At 44.3% G+C, this 15,150-nt stretch overlaps 1 protein-coding gene across 4 annotated transcripts in view; it reads right to left on the reverse strand.

Annotated features, from left to right (window-relative positions):
• Positions 1-15,150, reverse strand: part of scaper (S-phase cyclin A-associated protein in the ER) — a 339,292-nt gene that overhangs the window by 133,943 nt on the left and 190,199 nt on the right. The window lies entirely within an intron of this gene.

Consider the following 15,150-nt stretch of genomic DNA (forward strand, 5'->3'; position numbering starts at 1 on the left):
GGAGTGAGTCCTGGGACGATCCCATTCCAAGTACCAAATGCAACAGAGATCGGGAAAATCACCAAAGCCTGAAATTCACTGACTGTGCTAAAGGCAAGAATGACGTGTGGCAGCTTTCAAAGTGAAGAAGTTATGATCACACAAAGTCATATGTTCAAAGTGGGTCAGAAGAACAAGGCTCGGGTTATCAAGACTGTCATTACTGGACAAATGAGAGGTTTATGATTCCCGGCAGCTCTCACAAGCCTGGACAGCACTAGCTGTGCGCCCACTGAAGTTCCTGTCAAAGGAAGGTAGGAACTATGTGGATCCTTAATGAATTAGGTGATCAATCTTGAGTAAGCAAAAGTAGCCAATAAAATGGATAGCTGGGATGTCAATTCTCAAAGGGTTGAAGGAATTATCCTAGCACTGAAAGACAAACCATTATCAACCAGATGCTTAGTAGGTAATTGCACCACATGGCACAGCACTGAGGCATACAGAGCAGAAAGGTCCACGATTCAATCCTCGGAACTTGCTCTTAGCTCAGCTTAACCAACACAGCAGTAAGGGGTGGGGGAGCCAGTCTTAACCAATACAGCAGTACAGATGGGTGTGGGAGGTTGCAAAAATTGGCTTATGCACCCCTGGCTTAAGGCAACAGATTTTTTTTTGTAATTCCTGCTGTACGCATCACACGACCCCTGCTGAAAGTGCTCAAGTGCGAGTCCTGAGCTAGGGTCGCCAGTGATGAAATCCCCTGCCGACGGTCACTCTGCACACACTCACATTAAAAGATGGGCGAGGTAGCGGAGGGGTATCGCCACCCGCTGAAACATGCCGAACCTCGCGTGGCAATCCATTTTGGAGGGGGACAAGGGGAGAAAATATCTAGTCGGAACTTAACTTGATTGATGAGGAATTTTAGCTTCTCAAGCATCCTCAGAACCTATCGACCCGCTGCCTTTGCAGAGCATCAAGAGGGAACTCAGCTGTGCCAATCATCTAAGTAAAAGCCAAGTTTTTGCAGTAGATTGAAGATTGCCGCTTGAGCACTCCAGGAGCTGGTAACTAGCTCAATGGGAGTAGTTTGTATTGACAGTTTATTCCCTTTATATTCCTCCATAAATCACTGAATACAAACACAAACATTATGAGTTTCCTTCTAAGGGCAGGTGAGGTAGTCCACTCGATATAAGTTATGCCACAATGTTAAATGCTAATTTTGTAAATAATAATCTTGTTGCCTCACAGAAATAAAATAGTTAAACTAGCATTGACGCAAGTTATATTTTTTACAGCTGTGAATTTATAAGTTGCAGGAACAGGACTCAGTAGGTTCGCCCAGTCCACGTCCGAGTAAATAAAGAATTGAGAAAGTTTGGAATAACATAAATTTTCTCTCACCTCACATGCCCAACATGTGGGACAAATGAAACATACTTACATAATTACAATTTGCGTGATCCATTTTAAAAGTGCCAAGGTAATTTTTTTTTTATATGTTCAGTTCGTTCGGGCTGAGAGAGAAGAGCTTGCACCAAATCGGAAAGTGAGGCCCTCAGCAGCTTCGTTTAATATCGCCAGATATTTAATTGAGATGAGGCTATCCGACTGACGTCTGTACAGGCAATAATCCCATTCGTCTCTCCTCACCCTCCATTCCTCCAAAGGATGATACTCTGCTGAGTTCTAAAAGAGACCACACACACCCCAACTTCTAATGGCAGCAGAACAGGAATAAGCAGATTCCATTCTGAACGAAAGGGTCCTTGAGTCAATCGATGGCTCCTACTGCGGTGCACATCATTTTCTGGGGTTTGACCAATTTTTTTGCACCCTCCTTCCTGGCCCGCGAAGGAACTGGCTCTGACTGGAGTACGATTCCGCAGCTGCTGGCAGTTTTCCGGTAACTCACTCGCATGTGTGACAAGGTTTCATGTGCAAGCTCAGTCGGTGCGTCTCGGCAAGCAACTTGATCACTGAGGGCCTTACTGCGGAGGCTAAATCTGTTCTCACTCAACCCATATATGGCTACACTTCCCTGCAATAGTCACCGCAGCACAACCTAGGAGATGTAAATCTGTCATTTTTTTCCCCTTCCCTGGCTCAGGGGTGCCGAGGTCAATTGTAACATCCTAATTGCTCCCCTAGTTCAAATCAGCCAACTCAGCAGACTGGGGCCAGAGAAATACATTTGCAGATGTTTCGTGAAGATCGAATGCCTCTTTAAATAGGCAAATACAAGTTGAATGTGGATATAGTGCAATAAAATCAGGGGCATACATTCTCAAACATTAAACACCAAGGTTTCACACCGATATCTGAATAAACATTACAATTTTTAAATGCTTGGTGCTGTGTGTAAAATCGAAGAGTTAAATTTTGAGCAGAAAACTCTCTGGATTGCAGCTGCAATTCTTGCCAAACCAAAAAAACCTCAAAAATAATGAATTATTTCATCCGTGCTATAAGTGATGAACGGCAATGTTTCCTTTCCTAGAATGAAAGGACAGTGCAGCCTCACCATTAAAAGGCCAATAAAGACATAAAAAACCTCCTTCCACCAATTAGATCCTTGCAGATAGTTTTACAAGTGTGTCCACAATGAGTACTTTGTTCAGTGTTTCCCGGGCAAGGCCACTCCCAACTTATTGAACTGCGATACAATTAAGAAAAATGCAACTCCCACAAAGGCATCCCAGAAATCCACAGGGACGACATGTAGGACACAGCTTGTTAACTCTCTCACAACTGAGTCCATTACTGCAGTACATAATAAATTTTAAAATGTAGTATTTTGTTGACCTTTGTCGCTGGCCGTGTGGACCTCGATTCTCCCTGTTGCGCGCCCCCCCCCCCCACCCATGTACATTCCAAGGTTCCTAAATTTGCTTTTAAATAAAATAAAAAAATTTCCCTGCAATTTTTGTGCTCTTTTCCTGAGGGTGTTGACTTGTGCTAGTTCACTGGTTGATGAGTTTTTCCAGGGGGATGGGAGGTGGGAGCAAGGGTAGAACTTAGACTTTCTGTACAGGGATTAGTGCACATTACAATACGTCGAGGGTTCATTTGAGCAGGAGAAACATTAAGCTCCACAGTAAAGTGGTAATGGGAGACTGCAGATTGTGGAGAGCAAATACCTTAGGCACTCTGAATTTTGAATCCTGAGATACGACTACGCGCAACATTTGAAGTATTTACTCAGTCCTTTCACTGGCAAACCATCAACATGGAACATTTAAAAAGTAACTTTACTAATATTGCCATTTCTTCAAAAGCCATTTTGTGAATAGAAGGGGATTCAAGGGGCATTCCATCCCAATTCCATTCAAAGTCATTTTTTTCCAGCTCAGTACGTTTAACAATCACATTCCCGGCTTTCTGAATCCTGAACTCAAAATTAAAAGTGCTTTAAGATTTTGTTTTAAAAGAACATTTATTTAGGGCTGTAAACCACTAATTCATCAGTGTCAGCCAGATCGTTGTGATCTCAGACTCGACACAAAACTATAAAAAGGAAAAAGACTTGCATTTATAGAGTCTTTCTCGACCTCAGGACGTCACAAAGTGCTTTACAGCCAATGAAGTACTTATAAAGTGTAGTCACTGTTGTAATGTAGGAGGCGAGATGCAGCAGCTACAGCCTACTCCTTCCTCAAATAAGCATGCATCCCCAGCTCACTAAGTGACAGCCAAGAGCTACTGCACAGCTGACTAGATATGGTTACAAATAATTTCATGTTAAACCTCATTTCTTCAAATGAAACATCAGACTTGACAGCAGATAGAAACAAGCTACTGTAACCAGGGTAGATGCCTCATGAAGTTGACTTAAGTAATTTCAGGGCTCCCAATTCCTCATTATTTTATTAAGACATTCCCACATAACTTGAGCTCAGTTGTGATGCCTTCTATAGTTGAAATGCCTGGCTGCCAATGCGCACGGTCACACTCTCTCTCTCTCTCTCACACACTTGCCCGCTCTCTCTCTGAGTTAACACATGAAAAAAAGCTACTTGTTAGGAACATCAGAGGGCAGCCAGTGCCTATGGAACATCAGCCCAACTGGAGTCAGTGCATTCAGGGGCCATGGTGTGTGTGTGCGTGTGTGTGTGTGTGTGTCAGAGTATGTGTATGTGTGAGTGTGTGCGTGTCAGTGTGCGCGTGTGTGAATGGGGGGACAAAAGGGAAGAAAACTGGGCAGAGAAAAATATCTCTTGTACAGCTTTAATAACGATCACAGCCAAAGAAAGTATTGAAACATTATTCAAATTTATTATATTATAAATAGAAAGTAAAGAACAAAGATTTAGAACAAAGTACAAATAAAAATGTTTGTAGTTCTCAGGCTTTCCCCTTTCATTTCTGAAGCCAACTATAAGCTTTAATGAGTGATTTATATATTCTTTAGTGAGTGTTTTTTAAGTGCAACTTGACTGTGAAAAACTGGTTGTGAAACTTGATTATATTTGGGAGTTCCCGGGTTTCACTGGGATCACTGTTTGTGCACATGGGAATCCCACAATAAAGTCTGCCATCCAAGGGGGAGAAAAATACATTGACATAAATTGCAGTCAGCTGCTGGGGGCGGGGGCGGTGGCGGGGAGGGAGATTACAATTTCTTGGACACAGAGGTATCATGGGAAGAATCTGATTGCAAGGCTTCCCTAATTTTGTAGAACGGATCGCAGTATTCCAGTCTATCCACTGTGCCATCTAGTGATGGGACACAGACATTACCACTGTTCAGTAAGAGTGTATGAAATGTAACAAGAATATACATTTATTTTGATGTGTAAGTTCAGGAAAACATCTATGCACCCTTTCAATAATAATATATAACACTACTAGTTAGATCGGTTAGATCTGTGGTGGTGCAATTTCTCTTCCCCCCTCCACCTCCACCTATTGCATCTTCTCTCTCTCCCCCACCCCCCGCGTTCTTCATCACTCTGCAGTGTTACTATTTTAAGGACGTCACTTTTAGGGTGAAAATAAGTAGTGTGATATTTGTAATCAACATATTAGCATGAAACTGATATTCCAATGAAACTGTTAACCTGTTAAAATAAATAGGTTAATGAGTGTCAAATAGTGGATAAAGACTTCCCATATGCACACATTAATGTGTTTGTTACTAATATCACACACAGATATATTTCCTTACTCTATACGCATAAAGAGCATCCAGCACTACGTTGAGGCAGTAATTCAATCTGGGGTTCTGGTGATGTTCACAGAACAATCAAGGTTTGCTGTGACGGTTTAGGATGCCATTGGAACAGCCCAATTGAATCAGTGCCTTGTAAACTCACTGTCAGCTGTTTGTTATCTTGCATATTCTACCCACTTTGAACACCAGCCACACGCATTCTAAACTCTGATTCAGTTTACAAGAACTTCTCTCAACTTATTGCAATACAGTATAGAAGTAAAAAGAACAGCAGAATAAATCTTTAGTGTTCATAAACCCGAATGCCCAAGCACTCAGGGGCCTAGAAATTGGGCTGGGGCGCCAAAGTGGCACAAAAGTCACCTGAGCGCAGGATTTAGCACAGCGTTCGAGGCTTTAGCGATCGTCAGATATTCAGTTTCATTGCCGCTGCGGTACTGCAGGCCTTCCTCCCACTGTTAAGGGGGAGGTGCCTGCAACAGCGCGATTCCCGCTCTCGAGTGCCGGCAAATGAGCCCGGCACCAAGGAGAAGTGCCGGGCTCTTGGGAAACAACCGGCAATGCCGCGGGGGGGGGGGGGGGGGGGCGGTTAGGAGGCCGGGGACGGAGGCGCTGGCAGGCGGCCGCCGAAAAAGGCGGCCGCCCCACACCTCCACCTTAACTTGCGCCGCTGCTGGCACAGTAAGGCCCCGTGAACCGGGCGCGGGTAGCGAACGGCGCAACTGCGGCGTTCGCTACCAAATATCGCGAACGGGGCGCTGCGCACACCGATGACGTCATCGGTGGCGGCGCAGCGCAAATGCCTAACGCCACCATTAGCGCCCCTGCTGAATATCGCGGGAGGCGCAGCCAGTGGCGCTACAGCCACTGACTGCCTCTTTAGGCGCTAACAGGTGGTGCTACTCACCCAATTTCTCCCCCCCCCCCCCCCCCCGAGAGTGTAATTCAAAATAGCAGAACAGTACATGCTGGAAACTTGAAATAAAATAGAAAATTCTGCAACTATGCAGTAGGCCCATCGGCACCTGAAAAAAGGAGAAAAATCTGACCCAGGTTCTACACTTGAAACATTAGCCTGTTTTTGCCTCTTTATGGATCGTCTGTCTATCTCCAGCACTTTCTTTTCATTTTAGCTCTAATTCAAGCTGCACGCTGCATTCCTCGGCCCTCCCTTCAAAGTGATGCAATCATAGCTTCCGATAATCACTCGTAAGCTGTCTGAATTATCGCCTGAAGAACTGATTATTTTACCAAAAAAAGCTTTGTTCATTATTCCCGTTAAAGATTTCACTTTCGCAGAACAAACACGTACATTGTCCAAAAATGGACATTCTGTGCCTGCCTTAAATGCTTCAAAATGTTCTTTTTGAAACATGTTACACTATTGATTTTCCTTCATAAGGTTACCAGGTGTGCCTAGTTTCCTTTGACGTCTTTAAGGCATATTCTATTTCTACACCAACCCCTCCTGTGAATCTGTTTGCAAACTGCTTTATTGGTCTCTCCCTTAAATACACAGTGGCTGGAAGAGCTTGTATTCCTGATTTGCGACTACTTTACAGCTGGTTTTTCAAAGCCACATGTATTACATATCTCCAGACACCTTTGGACAGCGATGCCAATCAATGGGGTATTTATTCCCCTAAGATAAGACCATTTTATAAAACACTTACTGAAATTGCCCCATCAACTGACAGTCACATTAGCAAGCTATTGCTGGGAGTTTTTTGCGGAATCCACAAAAATGATTGCCATTCTTTTACCATTGAAAGTGTGCGCAGTCTCCAAAACTCGACGGCTATTTAAAAGTATTAAAAAAAACTCAAGTCGAAAGTCACTGGACTCCTCCAGAAAAATTATGCAACCAGGAAGTAAAACTAGTGACATCAATCAGTGCGAGTTGACAAATTATACAAAGGTGAAAAGCAGCGGGGTGGGGGGCCGGGGGGGGGGGGGGGGGGAAAGAAAGCCGTTCATGGCACCAAAGATACTGTAAGTGGTCACTCTGGGACCATCTTACAAAGGCCCACAAAGTATCACAATGGCAGTGCTGGTTATCATCATCATCTGTCAGAATTTCTCAGCAGAGGTCAAACACCATCTCGGGCATGTTTTTTTTTAAAAAAAGATTGTTTAAATCAATTTGGCTGGAGGCCAGGTGAAAATCTAACGAGACAAATCATCAAAATACTCCAAATGACTTTTCTGAGGCAACGGTGGCTTTGCCGACATTTATCTACAATTCAATTTCATAAATATATTGAATATTTTATTAAAATTTTTACGAAGCCAGTAAGTTGCTGCACATTTATACATTCCTTTATGCATACATACTGAAGGAGCATTTTGTCATTGTAGTTGTAGAAAAAGTTGTTTTTTTATACTTAGCCATTTCCCTGAAGTCACTAATGTTGATATCACAAGATAGATAAGGTGTGAGGAAGTTCATCCATCCACAAAGAACCTATCACAGCATCTGAATTTTAAATGAAGCCAGGTTTTTTGCCTCCGGTACCCTACCCGGAGGTCCATTCTACTTGTCGATCACTTTTTTGCGTAAAGACAACCTGAAATCAGTCCTAAATTTGCCTTTTGCTATAGTTTGAAATTGTGCCTCCTTGGCCCTTCGCATGTGTTAGTTTCAAGTAGTGTTCCAGATTTACCATTACTACTACAAATATAAATGAGGTCTCTGTTTAAGCACCTCCTTTTGACGCTGTAAAGCGCGCAGTTGACAACAGACATGATTAGTTTAAAGAAAAATGTGTGAAACTTGTTACTATTAGAACCTGATGTAAACAAAGGCTGATATACTGTGGGGCAGGTTAGCTGCTCTCAGAATGTGGCTTTAGTCCTGCATACTGCTACATTCAAATCTTCAGCTTAGTTAAAAAGTGTGTTTTTATCCAAGGGATTTAATGTATATTAAAAAAAATAATGATGAATAAGTTCAAAGATAGAAGGAAAACCAAAAGATGCTGGAAATGTTCTGCAGTATTTAAAGCAGTCCTGATGAAGCACGTGTACTCAAAATGTTCACTTTTTTTCTTTCAGATACGAAAAATCGTGGCCAATATTTATTCCTCAACCAACATTAAAACAGATTATCTGGTCACTATCTCTGTACTGTTTGTGGGACCTTGCTGTGCGCAAATTGGCGGCCACATTTCCTACAGCACAATAGTGACTACATTACAGAAGTACTTCATTGGCGATTTGGGACGTCCCGAGGTCATGAAAGGCGCTATATAGAATTACATTATGCAGACAACGCTTGCGTCTGCGCTCACTCGGAGGTCAAACTCCAAACCATCGTCAACACCTTCACCGAAGCGTACGAGCGCATGGGCCTTACACTAAACAACCGTAAGACAAAGGTCCTCTGCCAACCTGCCCCCGCCACACAGTACTGCCCCCCGATTATCAAAATCCACGACAAGGCTATGGACAACGTGGACCACTTTCCATACCTCGGGAGCCTACTGTCAACAAGGGTAGACATCGACGGCGAAGTCCAACACCGCCTTCAGTGTGCCAGTGCAGCCTTCGGTCGCCTGAGGAAGAGAGTGTTTGAAGGCCAGGACCTGAAACGCGGCACTAAGCTCATGGTCTACAGAGCAACAGTGATATCCATCCTGCTGTATGCCTCAGAGACGTGGACCATGTACAACAGGCACCTCAAAGCACTGGAGAGGTACTACCAATGCTGCCTCTGCAAGATCCTGCAAATCCATTGGCAGGATAGGCGCACCAACGTCAGTGTTCTTGCTCAGGCCAACATCCTCAGCATCGAAGCTTGGACCACGCTCAATCAGCTCCAATGGACAGGTCACATTGTACACATGCCCGATACGAGACTCCCAAAACAAACGCTCTACTCGGAGCTCCGGCACGGCACGAGAGCCCCGGGTGGGCAGAGGAAACGCTTCAAGGACACCCTCAAAGCCTCCTTGAAAAAGTGTAACATCCCCATCGACACCTGGGAATCCCTGGCCCAAGACCGCACAAAGTGGAGGAGAAGCATCCGGGAAGGCGCCGAACACCTCGAGTCTCTTCGCCGGGAGCAAGCGGAAGCCAAGTGCAAACAGCGGAAGGAGCGCACATCAACACAAGCACTCCACCCACCCGCCCCTTCAACCACCGTCTGCCCCACCTGTGACAGAGACTGTAGGTCCCGCATTGGACTCATCAGCCACCCGAGAACTCATTTTTAATGTGGAAGCAAGTCATCCTCGGTTCCGAGGGACTGCCTAAGAGAAGAGATAAATTAAGTGTTTCTTTTTTTTCTTTTATACTCACAGGGCTACAGCCTTTTCTGTTTTTATTTCAGATTTCCAGGATTCACAGTAGTTTTTGCAATCTCAAGTTTGGAGAGTGAATAGCACAGTGCACTGGTATCCTATCACACTGCACCACAAACTGGTAGAACATAAACTTACATCTGCAGCTCCCCACACAGCGAGTGCCCAATTTCAATAAGGCTGTGCGGGGGACGGGGTGGGAAGGTGAGGTGGGAAAGAGACACCAAGAGAGACACTGGGCACTTCCACAACTGAGGGGAAGAGAGAAATTGGACCCAGGGCAGCATCTTTATATAATATTGCCAATGCAGAAAAAGATTCTCAATTTTCCTACATGTGGTGTACATTAGTTTAGAGTTAAAACAAAGTTTATTCCAATCAAGTAATTATTTTAATTTATGTTTCCCCTGTATAGGGACAGAAATTAGTTACAGATATCGGGGGGGGGGGGGGGGGGGGGGGGGGGAGGAAAAATGTGCTTTGTGTCATTCTTTTTGAAGTCGTTTATTTGCAGCAACAATTGAAATCAGTGGCACAATGTGTTTGGTTCCCTTCAATCACAGAGCCATAACTTGGGGGGAGAGGAAGAGCATAGGTCATCAGTAAGTGTACACAAAACTCAATCTCCACTGCATAAATATAAATCATTTTGAAACAAATGGTTTGAGGTGCACATGTTTTCAGTATCTTCACCTACCCACTCGAGTTTAATTAGTATGCAGGGAGGTGAAATCTGTTTCGCCTCCTTATTTCTGTCAACTTTCTTCCCTCACTCTCTCCTGAAGGTGCTAACTTTATTTGATTCTAATATCCTTGTCCTTGCCTTCAAACCTTTCCACAGCCTTGCCCTTGCCTACCTCGATGATCTTGTTCAACCATATGTCCCTGCACACAACCTCTGTTCCTCCAACACTAACCTGGTCCTTGTTCCCCCATTTCACAACCAGCGGCTTCTTTAACCACTCCTACCCTCTGGAATTCCCAGCACCAGCACCTCCTCTCTTCGCCGAGTCACTTCTCTTTGACTGTGCTTTCGCTCCCCCCCACCAACACCTCTTTTCCCCCTCCGGCTCGACGCCAGCACTTTGTTCACTGCCTGTAACATGGCTTGACATGTCTTCTGTGTGTGAGGAACACTGCGGAAATGCTGACCCTATAGTTCCCTTTTCCCCAGTTGTCCTCTGGTGCCTAGTCCAGGTGGCCACTCTTACTGAGTCACTGAAAAGCAATCAGGAGTGGGAACCCAGGCTGATTTCTCTCTCCCAGTCCAAGAGCACTTAGGCCAGCTGTAGCACCCCAACTTCTGGCACTCTGAAATGCAGAATTTGTTTAATCATGACCTAAACTATCATAAAGTTACTTTAATCAATGTGATCAAACTTAGATTTGCAAGACATTTTGATAATATTCACTAAGGAGATAAACAGTAGTTTGATATCAACATAACAGAATTTGCTTTTCTGCAGTGCTCCACACATGCACAGATATGACTTACACTACAGTGGATAAAGATTAGACTGAGCAGGCGGAGGAACAAGAATAAAAAGGGCTTGGGTGTGGCGAAAGCGTGGTCGAAGAGGGAGTTCTTACAAGGCTTTTAAAGGCAGGGAGGGTGGTGGGCCAGAGTTCCAGAAGGCAAGGACATAGCGACTAAAGGACAGGCCACTGATAGGCGAGTGGCGAAGAAGGAATCATCCAGTTTCAGAGGAGTTGGAGGTGCTTGTAGGAAGGTACAGCTGAAAAGAGATCACTGAGAAAGAGAGAGTGAGGCGAGGACATGGGGGATTTGAAGGTAAAGATGAGGGTCTTGAAGTCAATTAGCAGGGGAACTGGGAGTGAAGCGCAATGAGGAAAGGGATGATGGGGTAAAGACAGCGATGAAAGGGGTGCGGACATTGATGCGGCTGATGACACAGGCCGTGGTGCTTTGGACGAAATGGTAGTTTGTGGAGGTGGGGAAGCAGGCGAGGAAAGCACTGGACAAATCAGAAATACAGATTTCAAGATCCAACCGTACCCTAATACAATCTGATTTTCTGATTAGCTATTCTGTTGATTCACCGTTTATTGTTGAAACCACTTAAATTCTTGTTTTGCTTTTAAATGCATGAACTTGTAAGTGAACAGGAGATGCCATCTATTCTGGTCTCCCTTAGGCCAATATCCTGAAACCAGTGAGTCATTAGCAAATGTACATCTGTGTAACAAGCTCTCTCACAATTTGACAGCTTTGATGGATATCAGCTTCTCAAAGGCTCCACCCCCTCCATCTCTAGATATTTTTCACCCTCCCCAGGGAAATTCAATTAAGAGTGTCTGTTCCCGCCCATCAGTCAATGATTGACACCATCAGGATTCTATCCACAGCTCATTGACATGTGAGATGTGTCTGGGTCTACAAGTTAGCAAGGGAATTACAGCCTGCTGGCTTGAAGATGCTAATTTTTCTTCTTCATAAAACAGAATGGCTGGTATCTGAATCAACCATTCCTGCCTATACTGATTAGAACGGGCAGGCGATTGAAAATGTTGCCAATGGCAGGTTAGTTTTGTTTGTTTTCAGGGGCAAAATAAGTTAACAGGCCAGGTTATACAGTGTTGTTGGCATTGATGTGAAACTGTTCTGGCTTCACATCACAGCAAGCTGTGCAATCTGATCTGCGCATGAAGTTGCCTAAATTGTAAAAGGCACAAAACTACCTCCAAAATGCAATATCTGGCTGTTTCCTTTAACTGAACGCCGGGACAAGTGAAGCCATCTTCTTCAGACCCTGCTATAAATTTTGCTCCCTTGCCACCGACTCCATCTCCCTCCCTGGCTGTACACTCGGGATGAAGCCTTGACATTCTGTTTGACCCAGAGCTGAACTTCAAATCCTATCCATCACCAAACCACCTATTTATATCAGTATAACATTCTTCACCTCTGCCCCTCCCTCCAATGAAACCTCTTTCCATGTTTCTGTCACCTCTACACTCAATTATTGCAATGCCCTCCTTGCTAACCTCCTATTCTCCACCACCCACAAACTCCAACTTGTCCACAATGTGGCCATCCATGTCCTGCCATACACTATGCATTGCCTGCCCATCAACACCTCCGTCTTTATTGATCTGTAGTGGCTTCCTGTCGCCCAAAGTATTAAATGCAAACTTCTCGTCCTCACCTTCAAATTCCTCTAAGGATCTGCCCGACTGCAACCTCCTCCAGCCTTAAATGCCCTCCAGCACGCTTTGTTCTAACTCTGGCTTTTTGTGCACCCCCTCTTCCTTTGCTCACCATTGGTAGCACAGCTTTCAGCCTCCTCAGCCCCACTTCCTTCTTTAAAACCTTCACCTCGCTCTCCTCTTAAAAACTCTCTGGAAAAAAACAATTTTTTTAAAGAGGCTTTCAGTTACCTCTCCTTATCCTTCCCACCATGCCTCAGCAGCTGTTATCCCAACTATCTCCATTTGGGAATGTTTTTACCTTGTTGCTGTTGTCTTGGCTCCACATAGGTTGCAGTATAATATCAGATTACCAGAGATTTTTTTAAAACAGTTTTATCCTCTCGTCAGTTCTTTTTTCCCCCTATGCTCTCTTGAAGGAGTTGTCTCCTTCCTGCATTATAATTTCCATGAGGACCAGCCAGCCTCTGGTACCTCACTCAAGTGGGCAATAATCATGTGTGAACCATGACAGTGTATGTTTAGCCATATATGGGGCATCAGAGTTGATCCTGATCCTGCACTTCCAGCAGGGGTTTCCTGGATATCAATCAGGAGCAGGAAGCGCTGGATGATTTTCCTCAACTCAAGGGTGCCCAAGACCAGTGGTGGTACCCCTACTGCCAGCCCAGCTTAGATCACCACAAGCCAAGATTTGAATTTGGTTCTTTCTTGGCCTGTATTGCTCAGCTGATCACTGATGCATTAATCTTAAATTTCACTTTTCACATTACAGGAAACTCTCGATTTAGCGGCACCTAAAATAACCAGAAATCTCTGTTAACCGGCAAAATTCAGGAGTAGGTTCAGGTAAGTTTTACTTCATATTAGTGGCCTTCCTGGATCTGTGGCTGTGTAACCGGGGTTCCTGCACCTGCTGCTATGCAACAGGGACGCCTGGATCTGTGGCCGTGTACGGGACTCTCGTACCTTTTACTATACCTCTCTGTAATCCGGACTTTTTGATAAACCGGCACCACGCCGGTCCCGTCGGTGCCGGATAAAAAGAGTTTCCTGTAATAGGAGCAGGCAATAGAATATAAGCAGCTTTTGGATACCTCCAAGTGTGTATGCAAGCACAGAGCACCATTTCCCCTTACCAGAGAGCTGGCAGTATAACTTCTATTCGGCTCTTAGCAGGTACCTGTTTCAAATCAGTACCCATGATATAACAATATCCTAAGAGTAATCCTAGCACAATCAAATGGCCCCGTGCAATATTTTAGGTTTGTTTTCCCCTGGGTTGATGTTGTGACAGTAGTGATGGGCGTGCATTTAAAATGGGGATGCAGTGCCAAATTATGTGAAGCAATCCAGCTATCTACTGCCGAGAGCTGTTTTCGTGCTGTGGTGATGAATGACTCACTCCATCAGGGAAAGGGTACGCAATTCAAAAACAAAAAGGTAAAAAAAAAACCCCGTCTCTTCAGTAACTCTCAAAATGCAGAAAACCTGCCAGTTGTATGGCCCAGGAAGAGACCCAGCAAACATGATTAAAAGATACATCACATTTCCACCAAAAATTGACTCTTCTTGCTATAAATATTAAGTAGATGTAAAACTATTAATATATCAGCCAATAATGTGTCCAAGGAGAAGGAGATTTCCTGGAGTTTTGTGCGAGTTTATCAGATGCATTATGGAATTTGCCTTCAGGCACCAGAATTGCTCTTACACGTTAAGCATTATCTGTCATATAGTTATAGCCATCGCCATTAATCTATCTACAGAGTGATAATCTTCATCATTTCAGAACAAAATCTTAGTTAACTCAACTCTCAGGTGGCGTCTTCCACTTCCCCACCTGCCACACCAAATAAAACAGCAAAGAATGCAACATTTCTGTGCTCTAAGGTGTTACCTGTGATGGCTGTGGTTTTCCCTGGGTTAATGTTGTGGCAGTAGTGATGGGCGTACATTTAAAGTGGCGGGTGCAGTGCCAAATTATGTGAAGCAATCCAGCAAGCAAGGCCAAAACCTTGGTGATGTAATAAAATTCACTACGCACTTGTGAAGTGCGTATTAATCAACTTGTTTAATCAACTTGTTTCAGAACATGAAGGTCTAGTTGTACTTCACTAGTTCCTTGTCTTACAAGATGTCCCTGGCGAGCTGGGGCCGACGCCCGAGTATTTATACTCCTTGGACGGCGCCACCAGCTGGCCATCCAGCGTTATTTCACGAGTAGTTTCTTGATGAATGATGAGATTTATAACACTTGGTCCAAAAGATGGCTCTTGAGGAAGTTTTTAATGAGGTGGAGAAATTTGGGAAGAAAGTTGCAAAGTTTAGGATTGTAGCAGCTAAAAGCTCTGATACTAATGGTGGAGCATTGGGGGATGGATGCACAGAAGGCTGGTCAGAGGAACAAAGCACTCGGGAGGGAATATAGGGCGGGAGGAGATGGCAGAGATAGGGTGGGGAAAAAGGCATGGAGGGATTTATGGACCAGGATAAGGATTTTGAATTTGATGCAATGGATAT

The sequence above is a fragment of the Somniosus microcephalus genome, chromosome 32 (assembly GCF_052327205.1).
Source record: "Somniosus microcephalus isolate GS21.2 chromosome 32, FLI_Smic_1.0, whole genome shotgun sequence".
NCBI lineage: Eukaryota > Metazoa > Chordata > Chondrichthyes > Squaliformes > Somniosidae > Somniosus > Somniosus microcephalus.